Source organism: Myotis myotis, unplaced genomic scaffold (genome assembly GCF_014108235.1).
Source record: "Myotis myotis isolate mMyoMyo1 unplaced genomic scaffold, mMyoMyo1.p scaffold_m19_p_3, whole genome shotgun sequence".
Taxonomy (NCBI): Eukaryota; Metazoa; Chordata; class Mammalia; order Chiroptera; family Vespertilionidae; genus Myotis; species Myotis myotis.
The window spans coordinates 86,972,724-86,988,427 of record NW_023416335.1 but is presented as its reverse complement, the minus strand read 5'-3'; positions in this window follow the sequence as shown (position 1 = coordinate 86,988,427).

The following is a 15,704-nucleotide window of genomic DNA, read 5'->3' as shown; positions in this document are numbered from 1 at the left end:
CAGGACTGAGGATCAGCCATAGCTGTTTTCTCCGCCCTGTTGATTCTCTGAGACCCCACCCCACCCAAGCTGCTAGCAGAGGCTTTTGCATATGAATGGCCAGGCCCTTTGCAATTTAAAATTACCTAACAAACTGCAGCTGGTCAGAGAGACCCAGAACACCCAAAAAAGGCCCAAGGCCCCACAGCAGCTTGCATTTCTTCACAGCTGGGCCTCATCTGGGCACCTCCAAACCCCAAAGAAGAGGAATCTGCAGATCTCTCCATAGCTCCTGCTGGGTAGCCTCAGGCAGAGGCTAAATTAGCACCTCCTTAGGTATCTAAGCCCCAGTGTACCTAGTGGTCAGAGTGGGACCATCCAGATTACAACTCCTCAGATCCATAGGGACACAATCAGGGGGCAGACTCAGTGAGCACCAAAGCCCCCCTGAAGCAAGTCTTGCCCCAGAAGGGTGTCTCCAACACAGAAGTTCTACCACCGTAGACATAGCTGATTCTCAGCCAATTGGCCTGGAGGTCAATTCCTCACAGTGATACCTACAACAATCAAGGCTTAACTACAACAACACTGTGCACAAAGCCCACAAAGGGGTGCACCAAGAGTTCCACCTCAGGTAATTGGGGAGGCTGAGCCACTGGGCCCTATAGGACACCTAGCACAAAAAACCACTCTATCAACACAGGGAAGCAGCCAAAATGCGGAGACAAAGATACAGGTCACAAATGACAGAAATGGAGGAAACCAAACCACTGGATATAGAGTTCAAAACCACACTTCTAAGGTTTTTCAAGAATTTTCTAGAAACCGCTGATAAATTTAGTGAGACCCTCAAGAAATCTAGTGAGACCCTTGAGGATATGAAAAAGGACCAACTAGAAATTAAGCATACACTGACTGAAATAAAGAATATTATACAGAGATCCAACAGCAGACTAGAGTATGAACATCATCCCATACACCACGAGGTTACTGGTTTGATTCCTGGTCAGGGCACATGCCTGGGTTTTGGGCTTGATCCACAGTAGAAGGTGTGAAGGAGGCAGCCAGTCAATGTTTCTCTGTCATTGATGTTTCTATCTCTCTCTCCCTCTCCCTTCCTCCCTGTCTAAAAATCAATAAAAACATATTTTACATAAAAAATAATGTAATAAACAAATAAGCTGAACAGAAACAGACTCATAGATACAGAGAACATTTTGATGGTTGCCAGGTGGGAGAGAGGTTAGGGGGATGGATGAAAAAGGTGAAGAGATTTAGAAGTACAAATTAGTAGTTATATTGCCGAACCAGTTTGGCTCAGTGGATAGAGCGTCGGCCTGCGGATTCAAGGGTCCCGGGTTCGATTCCGGTCAGGGGCATGTGCCTTGGTTGCAGGCACGTCCCCACTGTGGGGCGTGCAGGAGGCTGCTGATCGATCTCTCTCATCGATGTTTCTGACTTTCTATCCCTCTCCCTTCTTCTCTGTAAAGGATCAATAAAATATATTAAAAAAAATTACTAGTTATAGAATAATCATGGGAATGTAAAATACAGCATAAGGAATAAATATTCTAGATTCCAAGATGGCAACTGATTAAGTGAAAGCTACCTTGACATTCTTTAGGGTCACACTGGAATTAGAACTTAAATATAGAAAAATCATTCTGAACAACCAACTGAAGGCTAGCTGGAGGGAATCTTTATAACCAAATATATAAAGAGGAGGCCCTATCAAGACTGGTAGGAAGTGCAGAGGCACAAGAGGGCTTGCCAGGCTCCCACAGGCAGCAGCTGAAGTTCCAGACAGATATCTCAGCTGCAGGGGGTTCCCCCTGAGTAGTCTGGGATCTAAACCCCAAAACGGGTTTCCCACCCCCGAGCACCAGGATTGGGAAAGGTGGCAACATAACATCTGGCTGTGAAAACCAGCAGGGTTTCTGTCCACAGGGAGAGATGGCTGGAAATGCAGATACCCCCTTAAATTGCCAATGCAGAAAATTCCATGAATAGCCACTTACTTTGGACTCTGACAGAGGGAGGGCAGAATACACTAGAGCTGTGTGAGAAAAATCTGGGGATAGAACTCAGAGGACTGCAGCCTGGCACCCTGTGTTGAGTCATTCTCCCATACTGCAGAGGACATCTTCCTCAGCAGACCTTTACCATCCAGGCGGCTTTAGCCTGGGGCAGGGAGCAATTGTCCCACCTGTTGGAAAATTTCTTGCTCCACCCTGCAGAGTTTACACTTGCTATGGTCTATAGCCTGAGGCTCATTAAGGGACTGAGAATAACAATCAGCCTCCAGGCAGATGCAGATTTCATGATGCTTTGAGTCTTTGCCTGATCTACTTCTGGACCTGCAGCTAGGAAAAACAGGCCTTGGTGCTCTTCGTCCTTTCCAAATGTACCCAACCCCAGCAGAGGGAGCCACAAGCTGTGCATCACTGATAGCTCCAAACAGGATACTCTGGGCCAATCAAAAATAGTGTCTGACATTGGCCTCCACCAGAAACCCTAGAAAAAGACTGGAAGTCATAGCAGATCTACCTAATACATAGAAATAAACCTAACCAGGCAGCCAAAATGGGGAGGCAAAAAAACAAGGTCCAAAAGAAAGAACAAGAGAATTCTCCAGAAGAGCTAAGTGAAATGGAGATAAGAAATTTATCAGATATAGAGTTCAGAGTAATGATTATAAGGATGTTTAACATCATGAAAAGAGATATAGAGATGATGAAAAGCAATCAGTAAGAAATAAAGAATGACATAACAGAAATAAAGAATACACTAGAAGGCATAAACTGAAGATTTGAGGAAGCTGAGGATTGGATTGGTGAATTAAAAGACATGGTAGAAAAAAATCACTGAATCAGAGAAACAAAAAGAAAAAAAAAAAACAATTTCAAAACAGGAGGACAATTTAAGGGAGCGGTGGGACAACATAAAACATAACAATATCTGGATCATAGGAGTGCCAGAAGAGGAAGGGAGTGACCAGGGATTGAGAACCTATTTGAAAAAAGAATGGCAGAAAACTTCCCTAACCTGGTGAAGGAAAAAAGTCACATAAGTTGAGGAAGCACAGAGAATCCCAATCAAAATGAACACAAAGAGAACTACAGCAAGACACATCATAATTAAGATGCCAAAACTAAAGACAAAGAATCTTAAAAGCAGCAAGAGAAAAGCAATTTGTTCCCTACAAATGAGCTACATAAGGTTGCCAGCTAATTTCTCAACAGAAACTCTACCGGCCAGAAGTTCCTGTAATGGCATGAAATATTCAAGGTAATGAAAAATAAGGATCTAAAACCAAGACTACTATATCCAGCATGGCTATCATTCAAAATTGAAGGTAAAATCAAGAGCTTTCCAGACCAAAAAAAAAATAAAATAAAAAGAAAAAAAGGAAAAGCTAAAGGAGTGTATTATCATCAAACCTACTTTGCAAGAAATGTTAAAGGGACTGCTGTAATAATAAGGAGAGAGAGAGAGAGAGAGAGAGAGAGAGAGAGAGAGAGAGAGAGGAGCATAGGCATAAAGAATCAAGATGGCAATAATAACCTTTCAATAATAACCTTAAATATAAATGGATTAAATGCTCCAGTCAAAAGACATAGGGTAGTTGAAGGATAAGAAAACATGACCCAGCACCTCAAAACTTCTCTCAGGAGAGAAAATAGCAGCTGAATAGGCAGACTTTTCTTGCATCTCCCCCCAGAGCCATACAGAAAATAAAACTAAAGTGGGGAACATACACCCATAATTACCAACTGAGATCCAGCTGAAGAGGAGAACTGTACCAAGGAAGGACAGAAAACACCTAGAGACTGGTAGGAAGGACAAGGTCACCAGAGGAGCTGCCCCACCTTCCAGGGGTGGCAGGCAGAGAGTGAGGAGGGAGTATTGAACTACAGGAGGTTCTGTTCCCTCAGAAGAAAGAGGCCTGGAACCCAGGCTGGGCTCCAAAGCATGGAGTACCAGAGATGAGACCCATGGCCCATGTAGCATCCAGCTGTGAAAGGTGGCAGGTCTATTGGCCTCAGCAGAGTCTGGAGCTGGTAGACTGGAGCTGGTTGGACAAAAAGCCACAGTTTCTGTTTTAGTGTGTGTATGTGTGTGTGTGTGTGTGTGTGTGTGTGTGTGTGTGTGTGTGTGTGTTTAAACCCAAAGCACAGGAGTTTTCATTTGCAGCTACTCACCAGAGGCTTTGGTGCAGGGATCGAGACTCAGATTTGAGGTGCCTAAGGAGAGGCTGGAGTGGGAAGCATTGAGGAGAGATGTAGAAAATCAGCAGGCAGGAGTCCTGCATTTGGTCTGAGGCCCCCAAACTGAAAAGGCTATCTTTCCTGAGAGAAGCTAGCTGCTCCCAGTAGCCTCAGGGCAGGAAAAGAAAAAAACCCACCCTAGGTGATAAAGCCTGTCCCACACACACACAGGAGTCCTGCCCATCACACCCTGCATTTTGACCTTTTCAGAAGAAATAAAAGTAAGGGGTTTGAACAGTCTCAGGGAGCATAGGTGACTGGAAGGGGGAGAGACTGTCTGTTCCACTATCCCAGGAACCAGACTGGTACTTTCTCCACACAGTAGAGCTGATAGAAACTCAAGGTTTCTGGCCGATGCCACTGGACTGCATATAAGGATCTCTGCCGATCTGAGGGCAGAGTAGTAATTCGGGCCACTTGTGGAGGAGTAGCTCTGGGAACCACACCAATCACATTTCCTGAAATCTGCACAGCACCTCCCCCAGCTAAAACCCTTTCAGAAACAGATTTTTGAGTGATTAAGATTGACAGCTGACTAGCAGGCACAGGCAGGCCCGGGCAGAGCGGGGGACCCAGGGGAAGTATGCTGACCCTGTCCTGGGGCCCATGCTGCTAACAAACCTGCTTTAGAGGGCAGATTGGCTCCTCCTGCTCGCAGCCAAGTCCTGTGGAGACAGATACAAACTGTGGATTGCTTGGAGCTTCAAACAAGTTGTTGAAAGCCAAAGGACAGTGTTGACGGTGGTTAGCACCTAAGGACTTCACAGGAAGCCCAGAATTGGCAAACAGAACAGTCAGCCACAGTCATCAGGAAAGTAGGATCCAAAGGGAGCTCCCATGGGGAACTAAACTCTGCTGAAATGAGCACCACTTCACGTTTTTCTCTTTTTTTTCTTCTCTTTGTCTTTTAAAATTGTTTCTCTTTCCTTTATTTTCCCCCTTTTTAAATTTATCTTCTTTATCTATCTGCTTTATTTATCTGTTGTTATTCCACTCTCTATTGTTTCATTCACATATCCAATTTTCCTCTTCCCTTTTCCTACTCAATTTTTTTCTTTATCTATTTTCTTTTACTAGTATCCTGCTTTCTCATCTTTTCCCCCCTTTATCCCATTTTTATTGTGGGTCTACCTGCTTTTGCTTCTATTTTCCCTTCCAATTTTTTGTTTTCTTTTCTTACTCCTTTATTTTAAACCGTTTTCTTCCCCCAAACTCCTAAATCTTCACTCTTATTTTCTTTATTTCAGTTCCGCATCTACATATTCTTTTTATCCTCCCTTTTTGTTTTTGTTGTTTGTTTGTGTGGTTTTTTGTTTGCTTGTTTTGTTATTTTTCTCCTCATAGTTTACCTTTCTTTTCTTCTATCATTCTTGCTCTCTTTTTTTCTTTCCTAATTCTATCTTCTCTGATGATTGCTTTTGTTGTTGCTGTAGGGGTCTTGGGTATGTTTTAATTTTGTTTATTTTGTTTTGCATTTTTTGGTGTTGCATTTTGTTCTATTCTGTCATCACCTCCACAACAGCTAGCATGACACGGTCGGGGGTGAGTGACATAGTCATCAAGACTGAGAGGAGATACCATCCACAAATGGGACAATAACATTCAAAACCCAACTACAACAGGAGAACCCAAATAACTCAAGCACTCAGCTCAGGAGATCTATGAGACTGCACCACAGGATCTCATAAAACACCTACTACATAAGGTAACCCCACAAAGTCTGGGAGGCATAGTAGTTTGTTCTAATTCATAAAAATAAATACAAAGGCACAGCAAAAATGGGGATACAGAGAAATAACCCTAAAATGAAAGAAAAGGAGGAATCACCAGAAAAAGAACTAAAGGTAATGGAAGCATGAAATTTGTCAGGTAAAGAATTCATAGTAATGGTAATAAGGGTGCTCAAATAATTCAGTGAGAACTACAAGCATCTTAATGAGAATTATAAGGGAGTTAATGAGAGTTACACCAATATGAAAAGAAATCTTGAAACAATAAACAAGAATCAATTGAAAATGAGGAATGACCTAGCTGAAATAAAGAACACCATGGAAGGATTCAAAAGTAGACTAGAAGAAGCTGAGGACCAACTTCTTCAAATGGAAAAAAAATTAAAAAGCAGGATACTTTAAGGAAGCTTCAGGACATCATGAAATGTAGCAACATTCACATTCTAGGGGTACCAGAAGGAGAAGAATCCAAGCAAGGAATAGAGAACTTGTCTGAAGAAATAATGGTAGAAAATTTCCCTAAACTGGTGAAGGAAACAGTCACTCAAGTTAGGGAAGCACAGAGAGTCCCAATGAAGATGAACCCCCAAAGTCCCACACCTAGGCACATATTAATTAAAATGGCAAACATTAAAGACAAAGAAAGAATCTTAAAGGCTGCAAAGGAGCTCCCATTAGACTGTCAGCTGATTTCTCAATAGAAACTCTTCAGGCAAGAAGATATTTGCTCATGATACATCTGATAAGGGGTTAATTTCCAAAATATATAAAGAACTCATACAACTTAAAAAAGGAAGACAAACAATCAAATTACAAAATGGGCAAAGGACCTAAATAGACACTTCTCCAAAGAGGATATACAGATGGCCAAGAGACATATGAAAAAATGCTCAGTCACTAATCATCAGAGAGATGCAAATTAAAATGGCAATGAAGTATTACCTCACATCTGCTAGAATGATTACCATCAATAAGTCAACAAATGACAAGTGCTGGTGAGGATGTGGAAAAAAGGGAACCCTAGTGCACTATTGGTAGGAATGCAGACTGGTGCAGACACTATGGGAAACAGTATGGAGTTTCCTCAAAAAATTAAATATGGAACTGCCATTTGACCCAGTGAATATATCCTAAGAATCCTGAAATACCAGCTGAGGTGGTTTCCTGCCAATCAGCAGATGTACTAATGTCACATTAAAAAAACTAAGGACTGAGTAAATAATTTTTTCTCATTCATTTTTTAAAAATTTATCTTTATTGTTGAAAGTATTACAGATGTCCCATTTTTTTCTTCCTGTTGACCCCCTCCTTCCCACTTCCATCTTTTCCCCAGGCCCTCACCACACTATTGTCTGTGTCCATGGGTTATGCATATATTCACATAAGTTCTTTGGTTAATTTCTTCCCACCCTCCCTTTGAATATTGTCAGTCTGTTGCATGCTTCCATGTCTGTGGACCTATTGTGTTTGTCAATTTATTTTGTTCATTAGATTCCACATATAAAAGGATCATGTGGTTTTTGTCTTTCTCTGGCTTATTTTGCTTAGCATAATACTCTCCAGGTCCCTTCATGTTGTCTCAAAGGGTAAGAGATCCTTCTTTTACTGCTGCATGTATTCCACGGTGCAAGTGTACCACACTTTTTTATCCACTCATCTACTGATGGGTACTTGGACTGTTTCCAGATCTTAGCTATTGTAAATAACACTGCTATGAACACTGACACTGTCTTGGATTGAATTGTGTCCCCCCAAAAAAGACATGTTGAAATTCTAACCCCCAGTACCTCCTAAGGACTGAGTTATAAACTTAACCACCAACAACTTATATATAAAATAAAAAATGGAATAAGGAAGGAGATGAACAAAAGGGTTGGCATCTATATATATAAAAGCCAAGCGACCAGAATAACAGAATGACTGGAACGACTGGAATAATCGGTCACTATGACATGCACTGCGGCTGCCAACTGGACCGATCGGGGCCCAATCGGCCCCCCTCAACCTTCCGTGGACCCTCCCCCCAGCTGGCCCCACCTCTGATCAGCCACCCCATCAGGGGCGGGGGTGGCCAGCAAACTTCCCACGTCCCCTCCCCCCTGCCAGCCCAGCCCTAATTGACCCCCATCGGGGCAGGCGGCCAGACCCCACCCTTGCACAAATTTGTGCACCAGGCCTCTAGTCTACACTAATAAAAGACAAAGATGCTAATTGACCATACCTTCACTATGCCCTAAGCCATGCCCACCAGCCCATCAGAGTAACTATATGCAAATTAACCCAACCAAGATGGCGGCCGGCAGCCATGGAGCTGGAGCAAGCAGGAGGCTTCGTGGCCCGGGCAATGGAGGAAGCCAAGCTTCCGCCTGCCCTGAGCCAGCTGTGGCCTCCGCTCATGGCAACGAAGTTTCAATTATAGAAGACAAATAAATCCCAGATACCTGCTTCCAGCCAGTGTCCACTGAGAGCTTGGGTGGCTGGAGGTTGTGGCCAGCCTGCAAACAGCCATCAGCCCCTCCCCCAGGATGGCCACACCCTCATGGGGTGAGGGCCCCCACAAGGGGGCATAGCCAGCCTGGAAACGATCCTCAGCCCCTCACCCAGATTGGCCAGGCACCCCAGCAGGACCCCCCACCCTGAAGGGGCTGTGGCCAGCCTGCAAACAGCCATCAGCCCCTCACCCAGGCTGGCCAGGCACTCCTATATAATAAAAGAGTAATATGCAAATTGACCCTAACAGCAGAATGACTGGGAATGACTGGTCACTATGACACACACTGACCACCAGGGGGCAGATGCTCAATGCAGGAGCTGGCCCCTGGTGGTCAATGCGCTCCCACAGGGGGAGCTCTGCTCAGCCACAAGCCAGGCTGACGGCTGCCAGTATAGCGTGGTGGTGGGAGCCTCTCCCGCCTCCTCAGCGATGCTAAAGATGTCTGACTGCAGCTTAGGCCCAATCCCCCAGGGAGCAGCCCTAAGCCAGCAGGTGATCATCCCCCGAGGGGTTCCAGACTACAAGAGGGCACAGGCCAGGCTGAGGGAACCCCCTGAGTGCACAAATTTTTGTGCACTGGACCTCTAGTATACATATAATAAACAAAGAGAAAATATTCAAACCTATACAGGCCTCATTTCTTCAATTGACCATAAGGCCATAATTGATAATTATGGCTTTTTTTTCCACTGCCAATTCTATATTTTCTTCAATCAGAGCCTCAACTGATGGGGTTCTTTCCCTGGTGGAATAACCCAAGCCCTCATTCCCAACGGGACTACTAGGCAATTACCTTGTTTTTTTTGTGTGTGTGTGGCTCCATGGTTTCCATGAACCCTTAATGATGGGCATGGAAATACTAAAGCTATCCCAGAAACCTCCCTGGATTCCATACATAATCCTGTTTGCCCCCATATGTAGCAGCAGCTCAGTTGCCCCTTGATAACTAAGATCAGTACTCCAGCCAACAGAGTAATCCTTTTCCTGCCTATTTTTTCAGTAGCATAAGGATCCCAAACTGGCCAGGTGAAAGTCTCATCTTCTGTTTAATTGAACCATTGTAATTTCCCCTCTCAGGGGACTAATACTTCCAAACCAGCAGAGTTAAAGTTATCAGGATAAGAAGCAAAAGTTTACTCTAAGTGAATTCTTAAATATAATATAAGAAGAGCCACTTCCACTTCTACCCCTTGATCTGGACTCATGTTTTGATTATGTGGGAAACAGCAAGGTGCTTGCTCAAGGGGAACTAGCCTCCTCTTTAATCAAGAAGCTTATTAAAGTGACTGAAGTGACTTACATCTAGAAACTGGATAAGTGGCCATGACTGTCCACTATGGTGACTTAACTCGGGTTTTAGGTTACCAGGCCTAGAGGTTTTTTCCTCTTTTATGGATCAAGCAATACTCTAATGGACTGCTTATCTATTTCACTTCTATGAACACCATGGTATGTTAATCACCATCAGAGAGCTTTATAGGCCAAGGCATTCTAATTACCCTTCATCGTAGACATATCCACTTTGTCTTTGGTAATTAAGTGCTGCCACTACCTTGCCACTTGGAGATCCCATCATTCCCATCGGAATCGGGGAGACCATGTCAACGGTGGTTTCTTCTATCTGAGCTGTTACAGAGAGCAACCACAGAGCCCTCCTTTGGGAAAGCTTGCAGGATTCCTCTTATTAACGTATTTCTCAATGCCCTAGTGAGGGAGATGTGTTCTGCGCCTTGTCCTGGAGCATAGTTGAGGGGCAGGACGGAACAATGACACGATGAGAACAGTAAAGAAATGTTTTGCACCATCTCCTGGACTCTGTTCACTATTGACTAATTTTTTCTAGTAAAATGGACTGTTTAAAGATTTTAAACAGATCATGACAAAAAGTATAAAAAGATATAAGTGTATTTTATGAATCAAAACCTCAGGGTGACAGAAACCAGGGAAGTCTCTGCTTTTTTCAGTTTCATTCACTTGTGTCTTTTCTTTTTAGGGTTCTGCTATTATTATGACAAATTTCACATCTTTAGCCCTGGGTATCTCTGTTCAAATTTTAGAAAACAATGCTGGTTTCTTTTTCTCCTATTTTGTCAATATTCTTGGAGCCTCTATTGATTAAAGCCAAATTCAATAACAAGGCAAACTTTTAACTGGTCTGGTTAACAAGTATTTTAAAGAGCAAAAACCTTCCACATCAATATACAGGTGCATCCGACATCATGCTTTTAAACTGGAAAGAGTGCTTGGGGAATTGCATAACAGTTTGTATAAACCTGAACTGGCTGTACTCACAAGGGAAAATATGTGATTTATCTAAGCATAGTAAATACTTCAAAGTTTAGTTGCCAGAGTAGGAATGTCTCGTGTAAACAGTAGCAGTGACTATCCCTATAGCAACTTTTCTAAGCCTGAGAAGAAACCAGATTTTTCTAATTTGTTTTTGTTTAGTAATATCTTTGCCCTCTTATTTGCAGGATAGAAGAGGGAAGACATGTGTAAAACATACCTTCTCTTTTTTCATATCCTTTTCCTTACCACGAGGGGGAAAAGTACTGTGCACTGAAATTCAAGACCAATGCTATGTCACTGAAGCTGTCAAGTTTTGCAAAGTCACACTATGACCAGTCAGTGCTTCTTTATTGGCAAACCTTTCTGGGTGCGGGTGTCCCTGAAACTTCCCAGACCCCGGTGTCAGTACTGCTACTGCATAACACACTAGCCCGGCCTTTAAAGAAAATTTCAAACTGCATTCATATAGTCAAATAAAACAGATGTGTTGTTTTTTGTTAACCCTGTCTTCACTTTTGCCTACAGAATGCGGGCAACTTGAGGTGCTTAAAATATATTATTTTTAAAGCTGAAAAGCAGCTCCGTCATTTCAAAAATAGATAATAGGCAAGTGTGCCAAGAAGAGCACAGCCAAAACTTTATATTCTGACCTATGGGCAGTAAAGATTCGATTTTCCTGTTCTCTTCCACCTGTGTTTTGCTTTTCATCCCTGCTGTAATCCCTGATGGATGCTTATTTTCTCAGGGTTGTGGTTTCATGTTTTCCTGCCAAAGCTACACCTCCAGCAACTTCCACCCACCCTTCCTTTTATAGGAACTGATTTTCCCCCCTACCCCCATCCACTGAACTAATTCCATTTGAACACAATGAATATTCAATCTCTGGATTCCTTTATTTTAACTGATTGAGCTTTCTAATTAAACTTGCACACTGACTCTTGAACAAGCCAGATCTGTATGTTTGATTTAGATTGGTTAACCACACTGCTAATCATAGAGTTAATTGGAAAAAATGGTCTGACTTTCAGATGCTTGCGAAACTAGAAGTGAGCTAGACACCAGTTTGTAAAATCATGAAGCAATCTGGACAAACCTAACTATTTTGGGGAGTGGGTAACCCCAGGTCACATACACAGGAATGTATTAGGATTAATCATAATCCTGTTTATGACACACTTTCCTCAATGTTCCTTGCATCCTCTTCCAGTAGATATGATAATGTTGATGTAAATATAGATGTAGACATTGATAAGCACTCATGAACTCACCATCTAAAGCTAAAACTAAGACCTTGACAATAACCTACATCTAACCATTCTATCCATCTGCATTTCCCACTCAAGATAGCCATCATGCTGAATTCTATATTAACCATTTCCCTAGCTTCCTTTTTAGGTAGTTTAGTTGCATCTGCCTATATTCATAAAAGAAAATATCTTCATCTTACTCAGTTTTAGCTTTATTTAAAAGGGTATCATACCATATGTAACATTTTGTAATTTTTTCCCTTAATATTATATTGCTAAGAATCACCCATATTTTTGTGTTCCTATAATTCATTCACTTTGATTGATGAATAATATTTCATTGTGTAGATGTACTACAATTTATTTATTCTGTCTTCAATAGCTAAACTTTTAGGTTCTTTGCAGAGCTTTGCCCTTGTGAACAAAAGTACCATATGTTTACTTTCTGCACACATGACAACATTTCTGTTGGGCCTACACCTAGGAGTAGAATTTTTGGGTCATTAGGTATGTGTGTTAGATTCACAGGACTGCTATAACAAATTATCACACACTGGGAGGCTCAAAGCAACAGAAATTTATTCCATCAGAATTCTGGAGGATAGAAATCCAAAAGTAAGGTATCATTAGGATCGGTTCCCACTGGAGGCTCTGAGGAAAAATTTATTCCATATCTCCCTCTTAGCTTCGGATGATTGCTGGCCATCCTTGACATTTCTTGATTTGTAGACTCATCACCCCAATCTTGGCCATCTTCACATGGCCTTCTTCCCTGTGTGTTTCTATCTCTGTCTCTTCTCTTCAGTCATTGGATTTTACTCCAGTATGATATCATATTACTTAGCTAATTATATCTGCAAAGTGCAAACAAGGTTCCAGTTGCTAGGACTTCAATATATTCTTTGGGGGGACACAATTCAACCATAACAATATATAAATGTCCACATTTCAGAAAAAAATGCCAAATTATTTTCTGAAGTAGTTACAAAAATGTATACTCCCACCAGCATTGAGTAAGACTCAGTATTATCAGACTATTTAAATTTTTATCAACTGTATGAATATAAAATTGTATGTCATTGCAGTCTGGATTTATAGTTCCCAATGAGTAATTATGTCCAATAGCTCTTCATGTGTTTATTGGCCATGTGTTTCCTCTTCTATGAAAACAGTGTTCGTTTTTAAAAATATATATATTTTATTGATATTTTTACAGAGAGAAAGAGAGAGGGGTAGAGAGTTAGAAACATTGATAAGAGAGAAACATCGATCAGCTGCCTCCTGCACACCTCCTACTAGGGATGTGCCTGCAACCAAGGTACATGCCCTTGACTGAAATCGAACCTGGGACCTTTCAGTCCGCAGGTAGATGCTCTATCCACTGAGCAAAACCGGTTAGGGCAACATTGTTCTTTTTCAATATTGAGCTGCTTATGCTTTTTTCTTTTACTGATCTGTAGGAGTTCTTTATAGATTGATACAAATCCTTTACCTGATTTATGCATTCTGAATATCTCTTACATATAACTTTTCACTTTCTCTAATGTAACCTTGATAAACAAAAGTTCTTAATTTTATATAGTAATATTTATCAATCTTTTCTTTTACAGTCAACATTTTTGTGTTGTCTTTAAAATATATTTCCCTACTGTGAGTTCTAAATCATGTCTACCTCTATTTTCTACAATGAATTTTAAATATATTTGGGGATGGGGTGATGTCTGCTCAACCTATCAATAACCATGAAAGGAATGTTGAAGTTTCCCATTAAGATGGTGGATTTATCCATGTCTGTCTGGCATTTCATCATTTTTTCTTCATAAATTTTGAGTTATTTTGTTTATTAACTGCATATATGTTGTGTACTTCTTGCTTTTTGTCAATTTTATCTAATATTACTGTAAATAAACAGCTTTATTTTGATTAGTATTTTACTAATTTATCTGGTTCCATTCATTATACAACCTTTGCATTTCCTTATGCTTTAAGTTTGTCTCTTGTCAATAGCACAATTTTTAAAAGTCCAATTAATGAATCTTTGTCTTTAATTGATGGATTTAGTTTGTGTATATTTATTGTAATTATTTATAGATTCAAACCTCTTTCTGTGATCTTAATTTCGATCTGACCCACATTTCTATATTTATTATTAACCTTTTCTTTAAATTAATTGCTGTAACTTCACCCAAATAAGAAGAAAGCTTTCTTATACACTCATATCTCTTAATTTTACTCTCCAAACCCATATCATATTATTACCTACACTTTCATGCAACTTATTATGGATATGCATCTTCTTTTTTTAAGTCATAGCTATTCTTTTAAGTCAAACAAATTTACCAATGTACTTGATCCTTTTTACTTCACATATCTCTTATGACATCTACTAGTTTTCTCACCCCTTATTTAAGCCATTTTGTCCTAAAGAGTTTCAGTATAGTCTTTGTGTGAAAAATTTTCTAAGGACTTCTACATATGAGAAAATTTTTTATCATGTCTTTGCTTTTGAATGGCAGTCTAGACACAGAATAGAGGCTGGTTGTAATTTTTTTTCTCTTAGTACTTTGAAAATACCACTTTACTATTTTTTTTAAATCAATTGTTGCTATTTAGAAATCTGATGTCAATATGACTTCTGTGCTGTTTTTGTGATCTTTTCTTTTTCTTTACAGTCTTTTAGAATTTTCTCTGCTTCTTTGAAATTCTTAATTTTACTATAAAATGTCCTGGTGTGGGTTTTTTAAAAAATTTATCTTTCTTCTACAACCATTTTAAACTTCCATCTTTTTATAATTACAGAAAATTATTTCAATATTTCTTCAAACATTTATTTCTCTTCATTTCCCCCCCCCCCCTTTCTAGGATTCTTATTATACACACAGTAGTTCTACTTCTACCTTCCAAATGCCTACCTTTTACTTTATATTTTATAAGTCTTTGTTCTTTCCTTCTTCATTCTGAAAGATTTCCTCTACCTGGTCTTTCAAGTTGCTAATTTGTTCTGCAGCTCTATTCATTCTGTTATTTATCCATCTGAGGTGTTCACTTCAACTTTCCATTCCTAACCTTTTAAAATTTTCTTTTCTTATTCGTATATATATATTGCTGTTATACATTTATCTTTTTGTATGTATAGTAGGCCAATATTAAATTATTGAGTCATTTGTTTTCATATGTGTACTTGGATTCTATAATTTAATATGTTGGTTTTTTATTTCAAATAGTTGTGCTTCTCAAATCTCTTACTGGACATGTGAATTCATTTTTCCCTTGGAGATATAGACTCTTCTGTCTGGTAATGCATAAATGGGAAGTCCTAATTAGCTCACTCCCAGTCAGCCCTAGTTAACCCAGAGGGTAGGGATGGATTAGCCACAAGTGAGGAACACAGTAGCCAGGACACAGGAAAACCAGTCACTCAGTTCCCACTTCACAAAACAATGAAGTCAGCACTTCACTCTTTTTCTTCCAGGGATGTCAGCATTAGGAAGAGACCTTCTTGGACTATAATTTGCCAGCCCTAGAAGTGTAGCAGGGAAGGGGAAGCAGTAACCCAAGGTTAGCTAGTCCTTACCTCGAGCACAACTATTAAATCTAAAGTTGTGAATCTGATTTGGTATCACTGGCAGGCAAATCCCTGACAGCTTCTCCATCATTGGGCTCTATTTGTGCTAACATTCTCTTCAATGAGAACCAG